We start from the raw sequence: 24,227 nt of genomic DNA, 5'->3' as shown, positions 1-24,227 counted from the left end.
AACCTTCTTTCCGCCCATCAATTCACTACTGACAACTCTTGTTCTATGGAATTTGACCCATTTGGTCTGTCTGTGAAGGATCTTACCACCAGGACCCTTCTGGCTCGGTGTGACAGCCCCGGGCCCCTCTACACGCTTCGCCTTCCTGCTTCCTCTACATCGACCTCTGCCCCACCTGTTCTCGCAGCGGCCGCCTCCTCTGTGACTTGGCATCAACGTCTCGGCCACCCCGGGCGTGATGTGATGGCCAAGATCTCTCGTAGTACCTTCGTTTCTGGTTGTAGGGGATCTTTTGAGCACCTTTGTCATGCTTGTCACTTAGGTCGCCATGTTCGGCTCCCATTCCCTACCTCCTCTTCTAGGGCAGCATGCATTTTTTGATCTGATACACTGTGATGTATGGACATCCCCTGTAATCAGCATTTCTGGCTATAAGTACTATTCACTCATCCTTGATGATTTCTCTCATTATTTGTGGACTTTTCCCTTACGTCAGAAATCAGACACTTTTCCCACCCTGTCTCACTTCTTCGCTTGGGTCTCCACTCAGTTCGGTAACACCATCCAGAGCATCCAGTGTAACAACGGCTGTGAGTTCTATAACAATGCGTCCCGTGATTTTTTCCTCTCTCGCGGCGTCCACCTCCGTATGTCGTGTCCCTACACGTCCCCTTAGAATGGTAGGGTCGAGCGCATGATTCGCACAGTGAACGATGTCACGCGCTCCCTGCTCTTTCAGGCTTCCCTTCCTCCTCACTACTGGGCTGAGGCCCTCACCACTGCCACCTACCTTCTCAACCGTTAGCCAACCAAGGCGGTTGCCCACCCCACTCCTTACTTCGCTCTTTTTGGCATCCACCCCTCCTATGATCATCTTCGTGTCTTTGGGTGCGCTTTCTACCCTAATCTCGCTTCCACCGCCCCTCATAAATTAGTGCCCCGCTCCACTCGCTGTGTCTTCCTCGGCTACTTCCCAGACCTTAAGGGGTACCAGTGTCTTGACCTCTTTTCCCACAGAGTCCTCATCTCCCGTCACGTCGTCTTCTACGAGTCGGATTTCCCCTTTTCCTCCTCTTCTTCCACTACCTCTCTCACCGACCTCAACGTGTCCCTCGGTCTCGACCCCGTGACCCCCACTGTCGTACCACCCTTCCCTATAGGTCCGTCCACCACGCCGACCCACACGACCCCTCCTGCGATGCTCGCCTCGGCACAGCCTTGTGCGGCCTCGGCGCCCCCTACGTCGCCTCGCGCGACCCCGATGACTCTTCTCCCCCGCACAGCCTTGTGAGGCCTCGACGTCCCCGCGTCGCCTGTCGCGACCCCCCCGGCACCACCCTCCTCCGCACAGCCACGTGCGGCCTCGGCGTCCCCTTCGTCGCCTCACCCGACTCCGGCATCACCCGCCGGGTCCAGTCCGGCTTCGACATGTCCCGCATTGCCACGTGCGGCCCCATCGTCCCGCTTCACCAACCCCATCCATACGTACCAGCGCCGTGGTCGTTGTGGTCCTCCGATCCACCCTCGCGCCGAGCCTCGCCCTATCATCCCGTCATCGTCCATCGGGATCCTCGCCACATCCACCCGATGGTCACTCGGCGCGCAGCAGGTGTTCTTCGGGCCCCTGATCGACCGATCCTCTCCGCGACCTCTTCTCCAACCCTACCTTCGGTGCCCACGACCATCCGTGGTGCGCTTGCCGATCCACAATGGCGGCGTGCCATGGAAGAGGAGTACGAGGCTCTCTAGGCGAACCACACCTGGGACCTAGTACCTCATCCCCATGGCGCCAACGTGGTCACCGGGAAATGGATCTTCAAGCTGAAGCTGCACGCCGATGGGTCCCTGAAGCGGTACAAGTCTCGCTTTGTGCTCCAGGGCTTCACTCAACGTCCCGGGGTTGACTACGACGAGACTTTCAGTCCAGTGGTCAAACCTGCCACCGTCCGGACTGTCTTGACTCTCGCTCTGTCCCGAGACTAGCCGGTACACTAGCTTGACGTGAAGAACGCCTTTCTCCACGGCACTAGGGTCTCTATGTTACCTGTACTATAGCTAGGGTTAGGGTTTACTGTACCATTATGTACCAGTCACTCTCTCTCACTTAGGTCCTAGGTTCGACTCTGGGTGGGCGAATTTTTAGGCTATAGCTAGAAAAATACCATCGTCTATCATCGCACGTCAAACCACAGGTCTAAGGCTTTGTGTTGGAGCGAAGGCCGCTCACCCCCTTCGCTCGGCTCATTTATAACGTGAACAAGACAGGTCACAACAGAGGAAGAGCGAAGTCTGCCTCAACCAAGCAAAGGCTTAGGGACAGAAAGTTCGACCAGGACACGCGAAGGCCTTGCCGACTCCCGAAGACCCGGCACTGATCGACCAGAACAAGCGAAGGCCTTGTAGGCTCCCAAAGACTCGGCGCCCTAAGACGAAGGCTACAGTCACTACCCGCGCATGTTATTGAAGCGAGAATGCGGCGTCGTCTTGGGATCGTCTGACCCACGTGTAAGCCCCAACGCAGGGTAAGATTGATGTTGTGTAAGGCCAGGTTGTACTTAACCATACTGTAATGACATGTAATAATCCCTGATGGGGGAATATTCTGGGGATAGCGTAGGTAACCAGGGGCATAACTATACTTACGAGGGTGTGACTGCCCCCGGGTTGCCTATAAATACTCCTACACTGCAACCGGATGGGATAGGCTAAAAACACTATTGCTCTAATCCATCGTGTTGTTAAGTTTCGAAGTATTCCTGTTTCCCATTACTTGGACCCACTCGGCCACATGTCAGTGAGTTCCAATATTTGGCATCCACCATTCGTGCTCCGAAAACTATTCCTACGATGCTTCCAAGAAAGCAACTTCGAAGGCTACCACCTCCATCGACGACACAACATAGGCGGCCCTTCTCGCTTGGAAGAAGGGCAACGCAGCCCTTGTTGGCGACGTGCCACATGAGGCACTCGAGGATGGGGCAGTCAATAGCAAGCAACACCGCCAAGAGAACCCACCCACCCTAGAGGACACCGTTCGCACGTGTAGCTCTGAGCGACTACCTCGGGCCCCTCCGCTAGGTTTCACCCCCCATAGGCGGACGATATCATTGAGGACGGCGAAGTCCTAGGCATCTTAGCCAAAGATCAGCTCAAGTTGCACGCACTTCACATAAAAACAATCACCTACAGAAGCAAAAGGAAATACTCGCAGCCAAGCGCCAGCGCATCACCATGCAGGCCAGGGTCAGGCAGATGATACTTGATGAGGAGTAGAAAGCCAAAGAGCTGGAACAACAAATCATAGACATGCAAGGCGGAGACCCCCACCACCACCAGCAGAACCATGTCCACATTCTAGTCCTGGCTCTAGCTGCTTTTCAGGGACTAAACTACCTTCATAAACGAAGCCTTGTCGCTCCACAGCTCCAAGATTGACCTTGGCCCAACAACATCAGGGCAGGTACCTACCCCAAGTACAACAGCAGTACTGATCGAACATAGTATATTATGAGCTACCAAATTGCGGTCGCATCATTCGGAGGAGACGAAGCCACCAAGGCAAAATCTTTCATCATAGCTCTTGAAGGCCAACCCTCATATGGTACACAAGACTGCCTCCATTATAAATCAACTCATGGAAAGCACATCACAACAAGTTCTTGTTAAATTTTCAAGGGTACAGGGCAGACACAGATGCCCTGACAGAATTATCACTCTGCAGGTAGTAGGAGAAAGAGACCCTTCGAGAGTACTATAAGAAATTCCTCCTGTTAAAGTCGTAGCTGCCTTCGGTTGATGACCACATAGCTATTCACTACGCAATCAACGACCTTCGTGCATGTGTTCTATATAGCCACTGCGTAAGAGACCCACCCAAAAACTTGCAAGAGTTATATCAGCTCTTCGAAAATTACGGCCGGTTAGAAGAGCTCCACCAAAGGAAAATCGAGTCACTGCGAAAGCGCAAGGACACTCCACCAGTCTAGTAGGACATGGGTCAGGGCTTTGCATCCAGACTCAGGCCGGCAAAACCGCACCCAGTCCCAGGTGCACAACATTGCAAACCTGTAGTAGACTGGGGCACCGCTCGTCGTCATGATTACCCACTACATCAAGGCCACGACAATAATGCAACCAGAGGCAGGGGCAGAGGTCGAGGCCCACAACAGCGAAGATTCTATTTTCTTTTACATGGCGAAGACTCAGCACACCCAACCAGGGATTGTCCTAAAACCAAGGCAACAAAAGATCAAATTGCCGGAAACCATCCGACTGACAGCTAAAGAGTTATCGCCCGCACCTACCATCCCCATCAGTATAACCAGCACCAATTCCATAATGAACATTTCCATCCTCACCAACAAAACCACAATATATACCAACAACACCAAAAAATCCTAGCTCTACCGCCTCCACCACCACGGCATCCAAATCAACAATTACCACCACCACCCCCACCAAAGCAAGAGGACTTCGCTGATCAACCCTTTCAAGGGGTCATTCACATGATTACCGGAAGATCCAGCTCCGAATTCGACACAAAACGACAGAAGAAATACCACTATCGAAGGGTCAATCATGTAGCCCTCACCGGGCCAGTTGTTCAAACAAAGTGGTCCCATATACCACTCACCTTCGATGCAAGAGACGTCGATCTCTGCAGTGCACCCATGCCGATGCAATGGTGATAAATTTTCAAGTAGCAGGGTGGGATCTGCACAAGGTACTCGTCGATAACGACAACCAATCAGACATCATTTTCTTACACGCCTTTGATCGAATGGGCATAGGCCAAATCCTACTCAAGCCAGCAGATAACCCTCTTTATATCTTTGGAGGAAAAAGAACTTTCCCACTTGGCAAAATCGAGCTACCACTGTCATTCGGCACTGTGCCAAATGCGAGAAGTGAGCAAGTCACTTTCGACATAGTCGACATAGTCTATCCCTACAATGCCATCATGGGGTGAGGATCCATTAATAAACTTGAGGCAGCCATACACGGACTATACCTGTGCATTAAAATCCCACGGCCCTAGGGCGCAATCGCTGTAACACCATAGGTGTTACCTAGGATTCTTTTTCCCTCCACACCCACATTTGTGAACATTATCACATGTAAATGTAATTGAGCAAAAGGCACCAAATTTAAAATAAAAAGACTTAAACATGTATTTTTCATCTCAAGAAACATACCATAAACACATCATGCACCTCAAGGGAGGAAGAATATTCAAAACCCTACTACTACCCTAATTAAGTCATTTGAACACAAAAAGGGAATTTATTGAAAAGACTATGAAAAACATTAAATCATAATTTGGACCAATTAACAATGTTGTAGTACACTAAAAAAGCTACAAAATATAGTAAGGAAGTTTAATCAAAATGGTTTTGCAAAATTCCCAAAACAGCCCCTTAAGTGAAGACTCAATAGGAAATTCAGAAAATTCAGAAATCTAAATTTTGACCTCTTTATAAAGATCGACCGTGTTCTCTAAATTCCAAAACTCAAATCCACATGATCCAAATATAAAAGTGGCACCAAATTACCTTGAACACGCCCTGGCAAAGTTTGAAAAAGAATCTCAGCCGTTGACACGATCTTGGCATGGATTTACCTCGGGATGCGGCAGCAAGACATTAGACTTGGCGATAAGACAACTCACTGTACACGGCCGGAAACCTCTCAACTTCCACACGAAAACGACAAAGCAACGTTGGGAGAACATATCTTGTATAGTGATCTTGCGCAAATACCCGAAGACGATATGCAGCCTATGGACGCTTGAACGTGGGCAGAAGCAAAGAGCCACGTGCTCGGTGCCTTGTCAGGCCGGCCGAGCACAGACTGGCCGCGGTAGCGCCCCCGCGCACGATCGCCCTGCCTCCCACGCCTATGCCTCGCCCCGCCTATAAGTGCCCCAAGGCCTTAGCCGTCTTCACTCGTGCACCCTAACCCCCGCCTCAGCCAGTGGTCGCCGGAGTTCGCCGCGAAAGGCAAGCGCCACCGCCCGCCACCACTGCCCGAGCATGGCCGTCGTGGCCAACCTTTTTCCGTTGACCCCTAGCCTCGCCCGAGCCCTTGGAAAATTTCCCAGGGAGGCCGTGAAGCTTTTCCAAGCTTGATCCGAGACCCTGCCCCACCAGAGCAGCGAGCGCGACCTCGCCAGACTTCGGCTGCCCGCCACCGCACGTAGACCGGGCTCCCAGGTAAGCCATTTACCAATTCCTTGCGCATACAACCTCCCTGACTTCCCGTGAAGCTCCCCAACTCACTGGATTGAGCTATACCGTCGTGGTTAGGCTGAATCACTCGCCACCGACGAGCTCCCCCGCTTGCGTGCGAGGACCGACCAACTCCAGCCATCTCTAACACTGACCCGCACACCGACGTGACCGCCGCGACCTCCCCGACGTCGTCGACAACTTCACCAGAGCTAAATCGCCGCCAGTAAGTCTCACCGCCGTATTCTTTGCCCCGGTCACTGTTCCGACCACTCAGGGACCGCGGTATAGATTTAGGCTAACCCTAGGGGCTTTCTGCATTATCAGTGACTCGATTGAATAGTAAACTGAGGACTAGTCTATAAGGAAAAAGGGAAAAATACACCAAGGACCCGAGTGCAAGATGTATTTTCCTTTCCCTTTTCGAATATTAAGTTATTTAAATCTGATGTAAACTTGATAAATATATAACTTGAAAAATATTCGTCCAAATTTGGTCAAACAAATTTTGCTAGATTCTGTAAAATATGAGCTGTCAAACAAAAATATTGAACCCAATGTTTTCTATACTAATTTTTAGAGTTTTGAATTAAATTAGAAAACTGCCCAAACCTTAATAATACAGAGAAAAATAGAAATACTTCTATACTGGACTTGAGAAAAATTGTGGAGACACTCACCTAGTATATACACTGTTTAAAAATAATGAACACCACAGTATACAAGAATAAGCCAGAAATATGTGACACCCCTGGTGTCAATTTCGTGTTACGTCGGAAGATTTATCCCAATCTCTAATGCTCAGTGGAAATTTCTACTTCTCAATCGTGTCTATCTCTGTTTATCAAGTTACTCATGAAAAGTGCCCTCGATTTTTTGAGTTAAATGATCTCGAGAAAGGCCGAATTTGGAGCCTGTTAAAAACTTTTGTTTCTCAGCACGAATGCGAACTCAATAATCATTCTCAATTTATAAATCTCGTTCAAAGCTTATTTAATCGAACGCTCGACAGTTGCTAGTCGAGCTGTGTCCGAATCTAATTTCTCGATGTTCGATCTATGTCCAAAAATTTATCCCAGTCCGTATTCTCAAGCGGAATCTCCAATGTTTCGTCCTCTAATAAATTTTTATCCAACTCGGCTTAAAATCTCTCTGTCCCATCTAAATTCGAAAATCAACATCGGCAATAATTTTTATTAATCCAACTCGTTTTATTTCGATGCCGAATCCGAAGCCGATCGACCTCGATTCATTTTGTTTCTACTTATGCGCGAGAATTTAATTTCCAAGCAACACCAAATAAAATGTCTCAGTTTATTTTATTCTATGGCCTCTCGTTCATCCGTGCGTCAGTTCGCTCCATTCCCTGCGTCGGTCTCAGCCAACGAGTGAGCTGCGCAAATCAACCAACAGCTGACCACCTCCCTCCTAACCAATCGGCGTCTCCACCCTCCTCAGCCAGTCGTTGGACGCCATTTTCTTGGCTAATGCTTGGCACCAGCCAACCAGCAGCAGCAAGCCAAAGCCTCCAATAGCCCGCGCCGCCCAATCGCAAGCCAATGGCTGCTGCCAGCAGGGTCCTGTTAAATCAACTAGCAGATGCTCCTCTCCTTCCCCAAAACCAGCCGTGGAGCGATGTCGTTCTTCCCCAACGCGCAGAAGCCCCTGGCAGTCGCTCCCTTCTTCCATTTCCTGGCCACCAGGCTTCTCACGTACGCCACCCCTGCCAACAGGCGAGCAGAGCCGCCGAGTGGCCGCTCGGCCTGGGCACCGCCTGGCTGGCCAGTGGATGGCTGCCGCCCCGTCCCAACCAATGGAGTACCAGCGACGTTTCGTTAAATCCCAGCCAGCCACTCTTCTCCCTACGCAATCCCTCTCTCCCACACGGCGGCAGGCAGCGACTCCATCTCCCTGGCTCCTCGGACACCGAAGCTCCATGGCCGCCCAGCTCCTTCCCTAGCCGAGCTATGGCTTCTCCCATGGCGCCACCCTTTCCCTCGGCGCCCTTCTTCCCCAGGCCGGTGTGCAGGCCCTCTTCCTCCTCATGCCGAGCGTCCCTGCGTCCCCTTCTCCCCCTCTGCACCATGGCTGGTTCCTTGTTCCCCTCAGAACCCAGCAGGGAGAGTAGGCGCCCCTTCCCCTAGCGGATCCATGATGCTAGGAGGATCTCCTCCTCGGCCGGCGCTCCAACCCGGCGTCCATGGCGTCGGTGCCCTCCCTCAGCAGTGCGCCGTCGACCCGCTCCACTCGCCGGCCAACATCTTCCACAGGACGTCGACGAGCTTTCCCACCTCCAATGTCGGGACCGCGCGCGAGCATAAGCTCAGGGCCCCGCTCGGCCCTCTCGTTCGCGCGCAGGGTGCCCCTGCTTCCCCATGGCCGAGCTCAACCTGCTAGGACAAGCTGCAAGCCCCTCTGCTCCTACTCGTCCATGGCGCCCTGGAACTTCTCGTCCAGAGTCTTGCCCCTCCTTGCTCTTGTCGAAGCCGACGTCCCCTGCTCCTCCATGGCGGCGAGTCGGTGCAGGCAACTACTCCCATGACGCCTCTGCTCCAGCCATGGCGGAGACTTTCTCTGGTCCAAGCTCGAGCAGGTGGCCCACCGTCGCCCATGGCCAACCTCGCCACTCCCCCTCAGCTCCGATGGTTGGTGCTCGCAGAGCTCTTCTAGGGTGTTGCCCTCCCTGCTCCATGGCTCAAGCCTGAGCTCACCCCATGGGCGCGCCCCTTCTCCACGGCGTTCTGCAGTAGGGAGCTCTTCTCCCCGGTGCGCAGAAGCTTCTCCATGGGCATGCCATCCCTGCTGTTCCCTGCGCCCTACTTTTCCATGGAAATCAGCAGGAGCAATGCCGCCTAGCTCTAGGCCCCTGCTCCTCCTCTCTTCCCCACAAAACAGCAGCCGCAGCGAGCTCGCCGTCAACCTCGCGCAGCAGCCACGACGCTAGTTCGCGCAGCCACATGGGTTCTCGCTGTGTCGCGCCCTCGGCGTGCTCGATGAAATGCCGCAGCAGCAGCAGCGACGCCCTTCGCTGCGTCGCGCTCGCCAGGACGGGCCTCACGCTATTGATCTGCGCAGCATTTGCGCGTCGTCGTCGAAACCCGCGGTGAGCTCCTCGCTGTCCTGTGTTCCCTGATTTTATAAAATAACTGAACTAATAAAGCTGTGAAATAATTGTGTATGTCGTTAGTCGCAGCCCCTTGTCGTCGTCACGCTTCGCGCGTCGTTTCTTGACAGGAAGCCAAAACGACATGCATGCATGCACAACTCCACTCGGGTTTCAGCCAGGTTGTTCGCTTTAGAAAAATGGTGGTTTTTGTTTTATTTACGATTCAGTCGATGGCGTGAATATGTGCATGAAAATATAATTGTATGAATGGACGTGAGTAGAAAAGAAAACAAAGTAGAAAGAAACTCATATGTTTTTATATTTGATAGGAAAAATATGCGATGTGTTGTTTAAATGCGAAAACTAAGTTACAAAATGCGGATTTTGTTTTGGGAAATGCATCGATATGTGTTTATGTGAAAAGTGTATTTGTTTTATGCAATGTGATGGGATTCGTGATTATATAGGGGATATAATTGTTAATGTGACGAGTAGTTTAGACAATGCTAATTTGCGTGGAGGATGAATTATTAATACTTGAGTGTCGGAGTTCATATATTAGTGGTCGCGCCACGTTGATTGAAGTGTCTCGAGTGCACGCCACCATATGGTTGTATGCGAGACACGATAAAATAAAGTGTGCTCGACATGAATGTTTGGTCGTTGTAGATAGAAATTACTTTGGCTTATATAGAGAGGTGGTGACATGCCAAGGTAGTCGTCGCTTTCTCTATATTTATAAGTCGAGTCGAGACGATGCGTATTGTGCGTTCGATAAATTAGGCTTCGCATATAGTGTATGATTGTGCTTACGATTTCGAGTAGACGCTTCATGTAAGTCAAATAGGTTTGTGATACAAGTGTGTAATGGAGTTAGTTGTTTTAGGATAATTATTGAAGTACTCGGTTCATATGATAAACATGTATGCGTTCATGATTGGAGAAGTAAATGCATGGTGATTGCGATTTGGAGATTAGTGGTTTACGATTCATATAAATTGGTCGATGTGCGAATATACTTGTGAATCTGTGTGTTTATAAAAATGTTGTAGTATATGTTGTGTCTCGGATTGTGATGATAATAGGCAAGCCGACGTGTATGTTATGTAGCGGCTATGTCGTTGCTCTAGTTAGCCGAATTGTTAGATGACTTGGTTAAGCTCGTAATCACGATGAATTGCTTGTTGTGATCTAAATGTGTATGGTTATGGTCGCGTATGAAAAGTAGTAGTGTTCATGTGATGTCTAAGTTAAAATGCAAATTAGTGTGTGAGGGCGCATCAATAAACACATATATGCCGGGTAAGATTATTGTGGTAGATGCGTTGCTAATTGTGTATGGCAATTCTAGTGCACAAATGAATTGTATAAAATTAGTAAGTCTACTTGTTGGCCCTAATTTGATTGTTTCAACTTTAACAAATGGTAAGGTGTTAAAATAATTCAAGTCTCTAGAACGCGACAATTTTTAAGTGAATAGGGGCTGAATTTTATTAGTTGTTGTTTTGGGCTGCACGCATTGTTTTCGCTGTGCTGTATGTTTGATGAACTAAATTTTATTTTCTGTAGATATGTGCTATAGAAAAGTGGTAGATAACTTTATTATCTTGCTGGTGTTAAAATTTGACAGTCATAAGTCTGATCGTTTAGGAGTTATGCTTTTCACAAATTCAGTAACTGAATGTGCCCAAATTCTGTACAGATTTCAGAAACTGTATTGTTTGCCTAATTTAATGTTACAATCTGTTCATGGTCGTTATACAAAAGTTGTAGATGCTTTTCTTATCTTGCTTGTGTTAAAATTTCATAACCATAGGCCTGACAGATTAGGAGCTATGAATTTTACAAACTGGTTGCTGTATTCTGTCCACTAACAGAACAGATTTCGAAAACTGAATTGTTTGATTCAATTCAGCATAAAATCGATTCTTGGTTATTATAAAAGTATGTAGTGCTTTTGCCAAGCTTTCTAAAAAGTCTTGGATCACTCTTTTTGGTGATCTGAATATTAAGTTATGGATGTTTAAAGTGTGAAGACGGAATCTGTCCAGTTCTGGACAGCACAGCCTTCATAGTGTATTTTACGCTTGATACATATTAAACCAGTCAGGGATGTTTATAAATAATTTGTAGAACATTTTATTACCTTTCCAGAAAGTCTAGGATCAATTTGTTTGGATGTCTGAACCTGTAGTTGTGAATTTTTGAAGTCGCAAGTCTGAATCTGTCCATCCTGGACAGACTTGTTATTTTTGCACAGTTCGACTTTGCTAAGAGTCTAGTCATATTGAGACGATAATACCAAAGTTGTAGAGCGTTTCCCAAGCTTTCCAAAAAGTATTTTTTCACTATTTTTGGATAAATATTTGAAGAGTTACGACTGAAACAAGTAAATGTTGTGCTGCTGTCCTAATCTTGTTGATTGTGGTTGATTGCTCTACTCTCTTGTCTTGCTTGAGTATGATTGATAGTGTTATCTCATAATCCCTATATTAGTAGATTATATAATTAGAGATATACAAGTAACTAGTGCAGTAGTAAATTAAATGGTTGACGTCTAGTAAGAAATTAGCTTCGATCAACGTCAATTTAGCAGGTATCACTATATGGACGAAAAACAAAATTAATGAGATGTTACCATTTCTAATAATTGTGCTGCTAATCTGAGTATTAATAAATAACCAATCTCAATAGATTATTATAATAAGCAGTGTGATTAGGCTATCACTTTCTTGTGTGCCCTTAGATGTATGCTTGCATTAGAGTATTGCGAACAATTGTAAAACCCGATTAAGTAAATATTCCTTTTTAACTAAGTCAGTCTATGTGTAAGTCATCGTAAATTATGTGTACTTAACTAGTTTAATCATAAGTAGCCAATGAACGATTAAAGTGAACAGGGTAAATGCTTGTACTCGTGATGTCGTGTTTGTGTGGGTCAAATATAGGAAATGTTCGTCGTCTTTCCAGTAATGTTGACTTGTTGTGCCCAATGACGTCTAGATAACTAGCGCTTGCGTACAGTTGTCGCGGTGTCTTCTCATTTAATGTTTAGTTTGCCACTGTGTCTTTGTATGTCTTGTGTTACTTTCATTATATTCATACATATGCATCTTGCATCTCATTTAGGACCGAGTGATGATGATCGAGCAAGTGATGTGGTGCCAACCACAAGATGCAGTTGGTGGGCGACCTGAAGAATGGTGGACTTACCCAGTGGATGCTCGCCAAGCGAGTACCCCCCAGCAAACACTATCTAAGTGTTAAATTAAAGGCAAGACCCGGTTTTATGCATAACCGTTTATATATGCTATTTTACTACACTTATTGGTTGTAGGCTTGTACCGTGCACTTAAGTGTAGGAGTTGCCTGAAACCCTAGTTGCATGAACTCAGGATTCCTTTTGAGATGGATACTAGTATGCTAGGTCGAGTAGGTGCTTTGCTAATCAGGATCTCGGTAGAAGTCGAGTGATTTTTCTAGCACTCGCGCGAGGTCAGGAATTGGTTGTATCCATTTTTGATAACAGAATGATGATGGTCTGTGGACACGGATCCATGGGGATGCGTTGTCTATGAGACAAAATTGGAATAAGGATTAACGTGCGGATACCTATGTCAAGCGTTTGAATGTACTAAACACATGTCGGGAAATATGGTAACCGGTAAACCTAGTACCTGAGTGAAGCCGGGCGCGGACTTTATCCCTCACGCGAACTGAGACTGGGTCTCCCATTCTAGATATGGTGGGTACAAGTGTGGCCACTACACGGCGGCGGCCGGGGTCAGTGGAGCATTGTACGCCATGGCGGTGAGGCCTGGACGCGAACGGGGAATCGATGGGGACAGTTGACATGTGTGGGGTCGGAGTACCCTGACATGTCGTGTGTTTAGGTTTACCTTGCAAGGTTAAAACTCGATTCGAATCGTCTGCTTCTCGCAGCTAATGAGACTGCTTGATCCATTGTACTGCATTGAGTAATAAGTGGAAATGGGATACTGGCAAAAGATGTTGATTGATATAATGTTTGATACCATGTATGAATAGATAGGTTCTCATCTAGTCTAAATTATTATTCTAGAACTTGAAAAGCTAAAACTTGTTTTTAGACTCAGCTAGTGCTTTTGGCAAACCAAACCCCTCAGCCAAACAACTGCATGGTCTAGAGGTAGAGGAGTAGACTCCTCACACCGTGTAAGTCTAGCTGAGTATTAGTATACTCAGCCTTGCTTGTGGCATAATTTTTGCAGGTACCTCCTTGATTTGGTTGATGGTGTGACTTGGCCTTCATCCCTGCCACCGGGATAGACGGTCGAGTGGGTTACTGCTTCCGCAGGAGAGGACCAGGAGGAGTAGCATGGCTAGGCTTCGCCATGTTACTCGGTTTTCTCCGTTAGTTATTTCCGCTGCATTTAAAATTTTGGTTACTGTTTCTGAAACTCCAATAACGTAATTACTACTGATACTTATTAAATTTGTGGTATTATGCTTTATTGTATTTCTCTGTGCCTCACCTTTGAGTGAGCTAGTGGTATTCGATCCTGGATAAGTGGCTTTATCGGACTAGATCTGAGGGACTGACGAGTTATTCCGATTTAAGTGTGTTGCTGCCTTTAAGGGTGCGACTTGAGCACTTAAGCAGGAATAATTCGGGCGGTTCTGCCACAAAATATCCCTTAAAGACTATTTCTACCCAAACTTTAGAAAAATGAAGAGGGGATAGAAAATAGAAACCAGAGAGTGACCATAATTTTCCTTGTATGCCTAAGTGATATGGATCAGGAAAACTGTATGGAACCCTGGTCTAGTGTAATCTAAGGTTATAATTTTATTTAGGCATTAAAAAGTCAACAAAGGCCATGATTAAAAATATAAGGGCACATGCAATAACAACAAGAAAAATTTAGTAGACCCCTGACCACTAGTATACCACTGCAAAAATGGTAAACACCTCGAACCATCACAGCAAGTGAGTTAAACAAATAGAACTTGGGTTTGGCCAATACCTCAAATAAATCAAAAGAAAGAATAAAAATGTGAAACGATGAGCAACCCAATGTTTACCCAAGTACTTATGATGTAAACTACCAGAGAAAATATAAGGCTAAGGTAAAATTTTGATGAAATGCACCTCACCTCCTACCCCAGGAAAAAGACCATATATTCCAAGAAATTTTAAAACCCCTTCCCCATGAGCAAAGCTAACCAACTGGAAGAGTGATTGGTCTTGCGCAAAGAAGAAGGTAGGAAAATTGAGAAATCTGTTGTTTGACATTTTTCAAATATAATAGTAGTAGAAAGCACCACTAAGCCCTAAAGCTTTGGAAAATTCCCATAAAATAACCAGTAGGTATCTTTGGCTAAAATTTGGCATAAGGTCATAATATTATACCTAGATACCAGAAAAAATAACCCTTAAGATAAAACCCACTCCTAGAAGAGAGTTGTAGTTCAAAGCACCCCCTCTACCCTAAATTTTAATATTTTTGTGTATAGAAAACCATTCTCATTGTAAGCCTTAATTTTCGAGACTGAGATATACAAACCAGTGAGAAGCCACTGTATTTTTTATAGATTTTTTGTAAATTTCTAAATCAGTGTTGTAGTTCAAAGCCACTCTAAAAGCCCAAGTAAGAAAAGGGAAGATGGGATTAATGAAGTACTAAATTAAGTCATAAATAACTTCATCCAAGAACATTATTTAATCCTCACTAAGACATTGAAGGATTGTTGAGTACAACTTTAATCCAACTTCCTAGACTGGCCACACCTACTTCTAATTACCAAGAATACCTCTAAAATCTTAAATAGTGGAACTAAGACCTGTCCTGCTAACTTGAGTACTTCACCTTACATTTTAATTATTAGACTTACATACCATAGCATACATTTATCTTTTTCATTGCATTCATTTAGATTGCAACCTCTTTGACGGAGAGTACGTGCTCATCCCCGAGCAAGGAGTTGCTCAAGAGGAAGTCCAGGAGCTAGCTCCAGAGCCTGCCACCGAGGATCTCCCCACAACCTCAGCTATTGAAGGCAAGCCTCGGTTTTATGCATAACCATTTATATATGCTACTTTACTACACTTAATGTTTGTAGGTTTGTAATGTGCACTTAAGTGTAGGAGTTGCTTGAAACCCTTAGTTGCATGAATTCAGGATTCCTTTTTGAGATGGATACTGGTATGCTAGATCGAGTAGCTGCTTTGCTAATTAGGGATCTCGGTAGAAGTCGAGTGATTTTTCTAGCACTCGCGCGAGGTCAGGAATTGATTGTATTCATCTTGATAACGGGATCTATGATGGCCTATGGACTTGGATCCAGGGTGGATGCCTTGTCTATGAGACGGAAATGGAATTAAGGATTAATGTGTGCATACCTGAGTCAAGAGTTTGAAAGTGCTAAACACATGTCGGGAAATATGGTAACCGATAAGCCTAGTACCTGAGTGAAGCTGGGCGCGGACTTTATCACTCACTTGTCCTGAGACTAGGTCTCCCATGCTGATATGGTGGGTGCAAGTGCAGCCACTGCACGGCGGCAGCCGGGGTCAGTGGGGCATTGCATGTCAAGGCGGTGAGCCCTGGCTGCGAACGGGGGATCGATGGGGATGGCTGATGTGTGTGGGGATGGAGTATCCCTACATGTCGTGTGTTTAGGTTTACCTTGCAAGGTTAAAAACTCGATTCGAATCGTCTGCTTCTCGCAGCTAATGAGACTGTTGTTACCATGTCTGCTTAGAAAGGAGCAAACCTAGATTAATTAAAAATGTTAGAACTGGAAAAGCTAAAACTTGTTATAGACTCAGCTATTGCTTTTGGCAAACCAAACCCCTCAGCCAAACAGCTGCATGGTCTAGAGGTAGAGGAGTAGACTCCTCACACCGGGTAAGTCTAGCTGAGTATTAGTATACTCAGCCTTGCTTGTGGCATATTTTTTTCATGTACGCTATAAGATATGGTCGATGCTGTGACTTCGCCTTCCACCCTGCCACCGGGTTGGACGGTCGAGTGGGATGCTGCCTCGACAGGAGAGGACCAGGAGGAGTAGTGGGCTAGGCCTTGCCCTATTTCTCAGTATCGACGTATCAGTTATCTGCTGCATTTAATTTCGAACTTGTTATCTATTATTAAAACTCCAATTTATGTAATAACTCCAGTACCTTAATTTGTGGTTTCATGTTTATTATATTCTCTCTGTGCCTCACCTTCGTGTGAGCTAGTGGTATTCGATCCTTGGTAAGTGGCTTTATCGGACTTGATCCGAGGAATTGACGGTTTATTCCGATTTAAGTGCGTCGTTGCTTCTAAGGTGAGACTTGGGCACTTAAGCTGGAATAATTCGGGCGGTTCTACCAAAGCTGGTATCAGAGCGAGTACCACTAGAGAGAAATCAATAAGTCTTGAATGCCAACTTTTCAAAAGTAAAATTTGCTTAGAAACTAGTGTTGGATCGTCAGGACTAGGACGCTAGACCTAGGACGAAAGGCCTTAAGTAGTGGGGAAATTTGGTGGCTATATAAGTAGGCCATATAGGCCAATCTTAGAATAGTAGCGATGCCCTAGAAGCACCCCTTTGATCTGTGAGAAGACGTTCTTTCCAGCACGCATGCATTATAAAAAAATGAAGAAATTAGAAACTAAGAAAAATGCATCTAATTATGAACTTAACAAGCATTGTTAATAATGAATAATGAAAGGGGTTGGAATAGACAAACCTAATTTAACCCACCTCCTTTTAACAACCCGAGCACACGTTTCTCCTTACCACTATCATGACACTTACATCTAACCCTCTTTTCACAGATGACTTCACCCACACCCATCAATGGAGGAGACACTTGTTTCAGTTTTGACTACCTTTCCCATGAGGGTTTTCCCTCCATCTTGTGGGAGGTGCTCTGCTCCGCCGGTTACCCACCCCTATGTATATAGTGCAACTATACGAGGAGCATCGGGTGCCACGTTGCAGGGTTTGGCTGACCCTGAAGTCTCAAGCTCTGCAGCTGGAATGGCGTTCCCTTGACTCTGAGACTGTTGGGTTCAGGGCGGACGACACCACTGAGGTCGCAGCGCTAAAAGCCATGACAACCTTCTGTGGATATCATCCCCTAGTTATGATGATGCACCCATTGGACTCTTCCCCACCGAGAAGAGGGATGACCCCATGTGGGGCAACATAGTGAGCCACGTGAAGGACGTGTGGGCCATGCATCCCGACCAAGTTGGGAGGATCACTGTTCAGTGTATGAGTGTGCGGTATTGCCTACATGCCCTACAGAGCGACGCCATAGCACACCTCACTGATCTTGCTCAGACTACTAAGATCACTCTCGATAGTCGAGAGGACTTCGTGGTCGACTTGTCTTCAGAATTGGTGGAAAAAGACCTACAGGTGGAACAGTTAAGCCAGCGCATCGCGACCCTAGAGCAGCAGGTGGAAATCCGGGATAACAACATCGATATCCTTAAGATCCAGCTCCATGATGTGCAGGAGGAACTTGAGGAAGCCAATGACCACCTGGATATGCACCACCAGGACATGGAGGCAAATGAGGCAGGAAGCGAGGGAGAGGAGGATCCTGAGGAATTAGAACTAGCTCCAGGTCCAAATGTGACTCCCTCCGGAGTGCCCCCTTCACCCACATCTAGCGTTGCCTCTACCACTCAGGGTTGATGGGTTAGTCTGACATATTAGGAGGACAGGAACCCACGTGAGCTTAGTTTGGTATCATATTTGGACTAGGCTTATGAGTGAGTCCCCCTAAATTGTTGTAACCCAAGGAAAACTTTTATGAGCAATGAAATGAATGCAGTCATGTTACCCTCGTTTGGTTCAATATTATGTTATGTCATTTTCTCCATATGATATAAAGAATATTGCTCAAAATCGTGAATCGAGGTAACAATGGAGAAAATTTCTGTTTTCAGATGGCAGCTAGGCAGCGTCGCGTGCAGAATGAGTAGATTCCCCCGCCACCTCGTCTAGCTCCCATGATCCAGGAGCTAATGGCTCAGCAGAATGAGATTCTGCGGCAGCTGGTGCAGCGCCAGCCCCACCCTCAACAGTATGGTGGAGGCCAGCGGCAACATCCTCCGGCGCGGCAACGTACCAGGAGTTCTTGAGCATGCAACCGCCTTTGTTCACCAAGGCAGAGGACCCGCTAGACGCCGATATGCGGCTCAGAGTTGTGGAGTCCAAGTTCCCACTCCTCACGGGAGATTGCCCCGACGAATCAAAGACCCGCTTCGCCGCGCAGCAGCTTCATAGACCTGCTAGGATATGGTGGGACCATTTCCGCATCATGTTGACCGTTGACCATGTGGTGACATGGGAAGAGTTCAAGACTGCTTTCAGAGGACACCACATTCCAGCAGGGATTCTGGATCGCAAGCTCAATGAGTTCTTGTCCCCCTCTAGGCGACTTTTAATTGGTATCAGAGCCCTGTACTTCATTAGAGCCTAACCACTCGAAGTGATGTCGGGAGATCACGCCAAGAAGGAGATGGTGACCGGCGAGAAGCCCGCCTCAAGCCATGCGAAGGCTCCATCCGGGGAGTCCGGCAATAAGATGAAGGGACCCCCTTCACACGACAAGTCGCGTCGGAGCGGTGAAAAGAAAAAGAAGATGAAGAAAGTGGTCTACTATGAGACCGACTCTTCATCGCCATCCACCTCCGGCTCCGACACGCCGTCCATCACTTCTAAGCGCCATGAGCGCAAGAAGTTTAGTAAGATTCCCCTACGCTATCCTCGCATTTCCAAACGTACTCCTTTACTTTCCGTCCCATTAGGCAAACCACCCATGTTTGATGGTGAAGATTATAATATGTGGAGTGACAAAATGAGGCACCATCTAACCTCACTCCACACTAGTATTTGGGGTGTTGTTGAGATAGGAGTACAGGTACCATCGCCGGGGGATGAAGATTATGACTTGGACGAAGTTGCCCAAATCCGGCACTTAAACTCCCAAGCCACCACTATACTCCTCGCCTCTCTAAGTCGAGAGGAGTATAATAAGGTGCAAGGGTTGAAGAGCGCCAAAGAGATTTGGGACGTGCTCAAAACCGCGCACGAAGGAGACGAGGTGACCAAGATCACCAAGAGGGAAACGATCGAGGGGGAGCTCGGTCGCTTCATGCTTCACCAAGGGGAGGAGCCACAAGCAATGTACAACCAGCTCAAGACATTGGTGAACCAAGTGCGCAACCTCGGGAGCACCAAATGGGATGACCATGAAATGGTCAAGGTTATTCTTAGATCACTCATATTTCTTAACCCTACTCAAGTTCAATTAATTCATGGTGATCCAAGATATAAACTAATGTCTCCCGAGGAAGTAATAGGAAAATTTGTGAGCTTTTAATTGATGATCAAAGGCTCCAAGAAGATCATCGAGCAATGCGCTTCCTCCTCCGTACCCGAGGCACAACCCGTTGCATTCAAGGCAACAGAGGAGAAGAAAGAAGACTCTACACCAAGTAGGGTCCCCATCGATGCCTCCAAGCTCGACAATGAGGAGATGGCGCTCATCATCAAGAGCTTCCGCCAAATCCTCAAGCAAAGGAGGGGGAAAGACTACAAGTCCCGCTCCAAGAAGGTTTGCTACAAATGTGGTAAGCCCGGTCATTTTATCGCTAAATGTCCTTTGTCTAGTGATAGTGACAGGGATAACGACAAGAGGGGGAAGAAGAAGGAGAAGAAAAGATATCACAAGAAGAAGGGCGGTGATGCCCATGTTTGCTGGGAGTGGGACTCCGACGAGAGCTCCACCGAGTCCTCCTCCGATGAGAACGCTGCCAACATCACCGTCAACAAGGGACTTCTCTTCCCCAACGTCGGTCACAAGTGCCTCATGGCAAAGGACGACAAGAAGAAGAAGGTAAAATCAAGATCCTCCACTAAGTATGCAACCTCAAGTGATGAGGAAAATTCTAGGGATGATGAGGATAACTTGCTTACTCTCTTTGCCAATCTTAACATGCAACAACAGGAGAAATTGAATGAATTGATTAGTTCTATTCATGAGAAGGATGAACTCATGGATAGCCAAGAGGACTTCCTTATTAAAGAAAACAAAAAGCATGTTAAGGTTAAAAATGCTTATGCTCTAGAGGTAAAAAAATGTGAAAAATTAACTAGTGAGCTAAGCACTTGCCATGACACTATTTCCAACCTTAGAATTGAGAATGCTAATTTGATTGCTAAGGTTGAGAAGTCAAATATTTGTGATGATTCAATTGCCAATCTTAGAAATGATAATGCTAGTTTAATTGCTAAGATTGAAAAATTGAATGTCTCTCTTGCTAGCCTTAGAAATGAGAATGAAAAATTAATTGCTAAGGCTAAAGACTTAGATGTTTGCAATGCTTCTATTTCCAATCTTATAGATGAGAATGCTAGTTTACATGCTAAGATTGTTGAATTAAATGATTGCAAACCCTCTACATCTAGCGTAGATCATGTCTCTATTTGTACTAGATGTAGAGATGTTAACATTGATGCTATTCATGATCACCTTGCTATAATTAAACAACAAAATGATCATATAGCTAAACTAGATGCTAAAATTGCCGAGCATGAACTAGAAAATGAGAAATTCAAATTTGCTCGTAGCATGCTTTATAATGGGAGACGCCCTAGCATTAAGGATGGCATTGGCTTCAAACAGGGAGACAATGTCAAGCTTAATGCCCCTCCTAAAAGATTGTCTAATTTTGTTAAGGGCAAAGCTCCCATGCCTCAGGATAACGAGGGCTATATTTTATATCCTGCTGGTTATCCTGAGGATAAGATTAGGAGAATTCATGCTAAGAAGACTCACTCTGTTTCTGACCATGCTTTTATTTATAAGAATGAGGCTTCTAGCTCTAGGCGTTCTACACATGTTAAAATGCCTAAGAAGAAAACTCCTATTGCATCAAATGAACCTAATATTTCATTTAAGACTTTTGATGCTTCATATGTGCTCACTAACAAATCAGGCAAAGTAGTTGCCAAATATGTTGGGGGCAAACACAAGGGGTCAAAGACTTGTGTTTGGGTACCCAAGGTGCTTGTTTCTAATGTCAAAGGACCCAAGACCGTTTGGGTACCTAAGAACAAGGCCTAAACTTGTTTTGTAGGTTTATGCATCCGGGGCTCAAGTTGGATCATTGACAGCGGGTGCACAAACCACATGACTGGGGAGAAAAGAATGTTCTCCTCCTATGAGAAAACCAAGATCCCCAACGAGCTATCACATTCGGGGATGGAAATCAAGGTTTTGGTCAAAGGATTGGGTAAAATTGCTATATCACCTGACCATTTTATTTCCAATGTTTTTCTTGTAGATTCATTAGATTACAATTTGCTTTCTGTTTCTCAATTATGCAAAATGGGCTACAATTGTCTTTTTACGGATGTAGGTGTTACTGTCTTTAGAAGAAGTGATGATTCAGTAGCTTTTAAGGGAGTGTTAGAGGGTCAGCTATACTTAGTTGATTTCAATAGAGCTGAACTCGACACTTGCTTAATTGCTAAGACTAACATGGGTTGGCTCTGGCATCGCCGACTAGCCCATGTTAAAATGAAGAATCTTCACAAGCTTCTAAAGGGAGAGCACATTTTGGGACTAACAAATGTTCATTTTGAGAAAGACAGGATTTGTAGCGCATGCCAAGCAGGGAAGCAAATTGGTGTTCATCATCCACATAAGAACATCATGACAATTGACAGGCCACTGGAGCTCCTCCACATGGATTTATTCGGCCCTATAGCTTACATAAGCATCGGCGTGAGTAAGTACTGTCTAGTTATTGTGGATGATTACTCTCGCTTCACTTGGGTATTCTTTTTGCAGGAAAAATCTCAAACCCAAGAGACTTTGAAAGTATTCTTGAGATGGGCTCAAAATGAGTTCGGCTTAAGTATCAAAAAGATAAGAAGCGACAATGGAACGGAGTTCAAGAACTCTCAAATTGAAGGTTTCCTTGAGGAGGAGGGCATCAAGCATGAGTTCTCTTCTCCCTACACGCCACAACAAAATGGTGTAGTGGATAGGAAGAATAGAACTCTATTGGACATGGCAAGGATCATGCTTGATGAGTACAAAACTTCGGATCGGTTTTGGGCCGAGGCGGTCAACACTGCTTGCTACGCCATCAACCGGTTATATCTACACTGAATCCTTAAGAAGACATCTTATGAACTCCTCACCGGTAAAAAGCCCAATGTTTCATATTTTAGAGTCTTTGGTAGCAAATGCTTGATTCTTGTTAAAAGAGGTAGAAAATCTAAATTTGCTCCTAAGGCTGTAGAAGGCTTTTTACTTGGTTATGACTCAAACACAAGGGCATATAGAGTCTTTAACAAGTCAACTGGACTAGTTGAAGTCTCTTGTGACATTGTGTTTGATGAGACTAATGGCTCTCAAGTAGAGCAAGTTGATCTTGATGAACTAGATCATGAAGAGGCTCCATGCATCGCACTAATGAACATGTCCATTGGGGATGTGTGTCCTAAGGAATCCGAAGAGCCTCCACAAGCACAAGATCAACCATCTTCCTCCATGCAAGCATCTCCACCAACCCAAGATGAGGATCAAGCTCAAGATAATGAAGATAAAGATCAAGAGGAGCCACCTCAAGAGGAGGACAATGATCAAGGGGGAGATGCTAATGGTCAAGACAAGGAAGATGATGAGGGTCCAAGACCGCCACACCCAAGAGTCCACCAAGCAATCCAACGATATCACCCCGTGAACACCATCCTCGGCGACATTCATAAGGGGGTAACCACTCGATCTCGTGTTGCTCATTTTTGTGAACATTACTCTTTTGTTTCCTCTATTGAGCCACACAGGGTAGAGGAAGCACTTCAAGATTCGGATTGGGTGTTGGCGATGCAAGAGGAGCTCAACAACTTCATGAGAAATGAGGTATGGCATTTAGTTCCACGTCCTAACCAAAATGTTGTAGGAACCAAGTGGGTCTTCCGCAACAAACAAGATGAGCATGGTGTGGTGACAAGGAACAAAGCCTGACTTGTGGCCAAGGGATATTCACAAGTCGAAGGCTTGGATTTTGGTGAAACCTATGCACCCGTAGCTAGGCTTGAGTCAATCCGCATTTTACTTGCCTATGCTACTTACCATGGCTTCAAGCTTTATCAAATGGACGTGAAGAGTGCCTTCGTCAATGGACCAATCAAGGAGGAGGTCTATGTTGAGAAACCCCCCGGCTTTGAAGATAGTGAGTATCCTAACCATGTCTATAAACTCTCTAAGGCGCTTTATGGGCTCAAGCAAGCCCCAAGAGCATGGTATGAATGCCTAAGAGATTTTCTTATCGCTAATGGCTTCAAAGTCGGAAAAGCCGATCCCACTCTCTTTACTAAAACAATTGCCAATGATTTGTTTGTATGCCAAATTTATGTTGATGATATTATATCTGGGTCTACTAACAAATCTACATGTGAAGAGTTTAGTAGGATCATGGTACAAAAATTCGAGATGTCAATGATGGGGGAGTTGAAGTATTTCTTAGGATTTCAAGTCAAGCAACTCCAAGAAGGCACCTTCATTAGCCAAACGAAGTACATTCAAGATATTCTTACCAAGTTTGGGATGAAGGATGCCAAGCCCATCAAGACACCCATGGGAACCAATGCGCATCTCGACCTCGACACGGGAGGTAAATCCGTAGATCAAAAGGTATACCGGTCGATGATAGGTTCTTTACTCTATTTATGTGCTTCACAACCAGATATTATGCTTTCCGTATGCATGTGTGCAAGATTCCAAGCCGATCCTAAGGAAGTTCACCTTAGGGCCGTGAAACGAATCTTGAGATATTTAGTTTATACTCCTAAGTTTGGCCTTTGGTACCCCAGGGGATCCACTTTTGATT

The 24,227-nt window shown here is 46.0% G+C and overlaps 1 pseudogene across 1 annotated transcript; it reads left to right on the top strand.

Annotated features, from left to right (window-relative positions):
- The first annotated feature begins 7,841 nt into the window (after positions 1-7,841).
- LOC100277640 (MAPK-interacting and spindle-stabilizing protein pseudogene) lies at positions 7,842-9,405 on the top strand (annotated as a pseudogene). The gene has a single exon (NR_157101.1). The product of NR_157101.1 is annotated as an MAPK-interacting and spindle-stabilizing protein pseudogene (transcript).
- The last annotated feature ends 14,822 nt before the right edge of the window (positions 9,406-24,227 follow it).

Source organism: Zea mays, chromosome 2, assembly GCF_902167145.1.
Source record: "Zea mays cultivar B73 chromosome 2, Zm-B73-REFERENCE-NAM-5.0, whole genome shotgun sequence".
Taxonomy (NCBI): Eukaryota; Viridiplantae; Streptophyta; class Magnoliopsida; order Poales; family Poaceae; genus Zea; species Zea mays.
This window is presented reverse-complemented; position numbering and strand designations above follow the sequence as displayed.